The sequence below is a fragment of the Lygodium microphyllum genome, chromosome 5, assembly GCF_053477565.2.
Source record: "Lygodium microphyllum isolate KBCC chromosome 5, Lygodium_microphyllum_v1.1.10, whole genome shotgun sequence".
Lineage (NCBI taxonomy): Eukaryota > Viridiplantae > Streptophyta > Polypodiopsida > Schizaeales > Lygodiaceae > Lygodium > Lygodium microphyllum.
Window position 1 is genome coordinate 97,500,395 of NC_141139.1, and position 4,194 is coordinate 97,504,588.

The following is a 4,194-nucleotide window of genomic DNA, read 5'->3' on the forward strand; positions in this document are numbered from 1 at the left end:
CATAACCACCATGAGAACTCCTATTGGGCTTGTTAGGAAGTGTACCTTGCCTCAAGGTGCCATTAATTCTGTTGCGCATATGATGAATGCCATGCATAAGGTCCTTCGTGATTACATACCTCATCTTACCATGCCTTTCTTGGATGATGTGCCCATTAAGCGGTGTGCAGAAGAAGAGAAGAATGAGAGTCTAAATGAGCAGGGATGCATATACTTTGTGGCTGAACATATTTCAGCATGTGAGAAGATTTTGGCCAGGTTAGAAGAAGTGAACTTGACACTTTCAAGGCAAAAATCTGTTTTTGGAGTGAATGAGGTTGTCATTGTTGGGCATATGTGTGGATATTATGGCAGGAAACCCTCACCTGATAAGGTGAATGCTATAGGCAAGATTGCGGAGTATTGTTCTACCACTTCAGAGGTACGGAGATTCATTAGAGCTTGTGTGCTTTATATGATTTGGATACCTCATTTTGCACACATAGCAGATTGTTTGTATCAGCTGCTTCGAAAGGGGCAGAAATTCTATTGGGATGAGAGCCACACTAGAGCCATGTGGAAATTGAATAAGTTATTGCAAAATGCTCCTACTCTCAAGAAAGCGGATTATAATTGTGAAAGGCCTATTGTATTGACAGTTGACACTAGTCCAATTGGCATAGGTTGGGTTACAGGTCAAGATGATGCAGATGGAAATAGGTATGCTATTCGGTTTGGGGCAAAAGTCCTAAACGAGAGACAGAGGAGATATCCGCAAATCAAGAGGGAGCTATTGGGGATTGTCACGGCTCTCAAATGTGACAAGGAGTACTTTATTGGAGCTTCAGTTGTGGTAGAGACAGATTGCTTGCCATTGATTGGTATGATCACGAGTTGCTCTACTCCGGATATAGCCATGCTGAGATGGATTGCATACATCAAGTCATTAAATCCGGAATTTAAACACATAGCAGGGAAGGATAATCCAGTGGCAGATATGTTGTCTAGAGCCAGATATGATGATGAGGGGACTCTACTTGCAGAAGAGGATGATGCAGAAATTTCAGCTACTATGGTTGATCATGTTTGTCATGTCTATGATATTGTGGCTTTCATAGAAGAACTCTATGTTGGAGATTGGTTGCCAATTGGAAGGTACGTTAGTACACTAAGCAAAAGAGATGAATGGACAGATGAAGAGTTCAAGAAGATCAGAAGGAAAGCCTATGGTTATTTTCTCAAGGACGGATTTCTTTGGAAGCATCCGAAGAAAAGAGCCGGATTACCTTTGCGGGTTGTCTGCAATAGAGAGACACAGTTACAGGTGATGAGGGAGTTTCATGAGAGTCCTTGGGCTGGTCATAGAGGAGTGTGGGCTACTTATGAGAAAATTAAGGAGAAATATTGGTGGAAAGGCATGTACAAAGATGTTTCTCACTTTGTTGAGACTTGCAGAGACTGTCAGATGTATTCAGCAGTGCGTCATCGAGATGAGCTTCATCCGACCTATCCGCTATGCATTCATTATAAGTGGGTGGTTGATTTGGTTACCATGCCTATGGGTCTATGGCAGATGAGGTACATTGGTTTGGCTAGAGAGGATCTTACCAATCATGTTGAGGGCAGATCTTTGAGAACGAAGACCACTAGTGCAGTATGTAAGTTCTTATTGGAGGAAATTTTCTGCAGGTATGGTTGTGTGGGTAAGATCACTGCGGATCGCGGTGAATTGGATGCAGATGAAGCTAGGGATTTTTTCTCTCAGCTAGGAATCAAGTTGGCTCTAACTACAACATATAATCCAGAGGGAAATGGGAAGAGTGAAAGAGGGCATCCGCCGATAGTGAAAGCATTAGCCAAAGCATGCAGAGGACGGATTGGAGAATGGTCAAGACTTCTACCATTTGCTTTATGGGCTGATCGTACGACTCATAGTGTTACCACAGGATATATGCCTGTAGAGTTGATGTATGGTCAGAAACCTGTTATGCCGATTGAGACTTGTGCTTTGACTTGGTCAGTTTTACCTTGGAAGGAGGAATTGACGAGAGAGGAGCTCTTAGCTCTTCGGATTCGACAGTTGGAGAGGAGACCAGAGGATATTCAGCTAGCGATTGAAAGGTTGAAGGTTGCTAGACTAAGGAATAAGGACAGGTTTGACAGCAGGCATCACTTGCGGCCTAGAGCAATAGAAGAGGGAGATTGGGTATTGGTCTTTGATAGCAACCTTGAAAATTAGCATACTGCCCTTCGGAAGATGGTGAAAAGATGGTTTGGGCCGTACATAGTTAGACATGTTTTTGATAATGCAACATATGAGCTAACAGAATTGGATGGGACAGTGCTTAGAGTGCCTATTGCTGGAAAAAGAATCAAGATTTTCAAGAAAAGAGATGATGAGGATTATGCATTGGAAGAATTTTCAAGAGAAGAGCAACGAGAAGAAACTCCAATGGAAGAGACAGATGATATGACAGATAATCTTGTTGATCTACCGGAAATGCATAATGAAGAGATTGATCTGTTTGTGGATCTCGATGATAACGATCATGGGTAGTTGGCCCATCTGGAGGATGCGCAGGATTAGAGGGGGTGGATGTCGTATTGCTACGCATTCGAGGTGTGAAAACCACCCAAAAGTTGTGCGTGTGATTTGATACTTTGTACATACTTAGTTGTTATGTTTGCTCTTTCATTCTATGCTGAAGACGGAGAAGAACAGGGAGTTTTGGTAGACTGGTAACTCGAGATGCAATCTCATGGGCTACACTTATTTCAAGATATGCCGATTATGGGCTTTGTGAGGATGTTTCCAACATCTACAACTGGATAGTATTTCTGCTGATGCTAGTACATTTGTTTACAGCCTGAAATCATGTAGCATCATAGGAGCTTTAGATACAAGCCGAGAACTTCATGTAGAGATATAAAAAAGGAGGCTAGATAATGAGTTTCATGTTGGCAATACACTTGTGGACATGTATAACAGATGTGGTCGGGCTTCAAGCATGTGGCATTCTTTGGGCATGGCTGCAACATATTGAGCTCATCTTTGGTGGCATGGATCCTAGACATTACATTGGACAACATACTTACGTGCCAGTCACACGAAAAGGCTACTGGCAGTTTGATATGGGAGACTTTCTCGTAGGTGGAAAGACAATAGGTTTCTGTGCCAATGGTTGTGCTGCTATTGCTGATTTTGGAACATCTTTGATGGCTGGGCCAACGGGAATCATAACAGCTATAAATGAGGCCATTGGAGCATCTGGTGTCATGAATCAGCAATGCAAGGCCATGGTGTCTCAATATGGTGATATGATTATTGAAATGGTTAAGCAGCAGATCAGTCCAGAAAAGATATGTGCACAGTTTGGCATGTGCTCCCAAAGAGCAAAGGATTTCAGCCCAGATATTGCAAGCGTACTGGAAGGAGGTTTGGTCGATATAAAAAAGTGTGATTAATGCTAAAATTGGCCCGCTTTCCTGGGGGAAAAAGAGGCTTTTCTAGAAGAAGGGGGATGGCTGTCTTTGGGGGAGAGGGGGGACGACGAACTTTTGCTAGGAGGGGAACAGAGAAAGGATTTTTGCCCCTATCTACAATCGGGATGAAAAAGCCGACGCTACATAGTATGTATCAAAGACTGCCTGCATCCACAAGGCATCCACTTTTAGCTCAAGGTTGAGGGGAGCACTCATGGGACCTGGTGCGTCGGCCATAACACTTGCTCGATGTTAGAGAATGAACACTCGATCGCTGCTATTGGCAATGCCTCTCCTGTGGAAACCTATCATCATCACCATCATCATAGTCGTCGATACCCACATGGCCATCGCCTGCAATTATGCTTTGATCATCAGCACTACACTGCATGCTCAGCCTCGTCCTTCTCATCCTCCTCATCTTCTCATCCGCCTCCTGATGAACATCATATTGATCGTTTTCGTCCACTGGCCTATCATTATGTTCTAATGATTGCCCAATACAATTTCTGTAATTGTACTTATCATCAGCTGCTCTGTTCAGTGTCTTCTGATCTGCGCCTAACCGATCAGCCTTGGCCTGCAGTGAGACCGCCATGCTTTTCCTCATGCCTCTGATTTCTGGAGGAATTCCTATGCATGAACATACCGTCGTTTGACTATTTCAAGGAACAATACAGATTGAAGACTTACCATGAAGTCATCGATGATATTTACAATTAGGTCGACCAT

At 43.3% G+C, this 4,194-nt stretch overlaps 1 pseudogene; it reads left to right on the plus strand.

Moving 5' to 3' along the window:
- Window positions 1–3,039: 3,039 nt before the first annotated feature.
- LOC148036175 (phytepsin pseudogene) lies at window positions 3,040–3,444 on the plus strand (annotated as a pseudogene).
- Window positions 3,445–4,194: the final 750 nt, after the last annotated feature.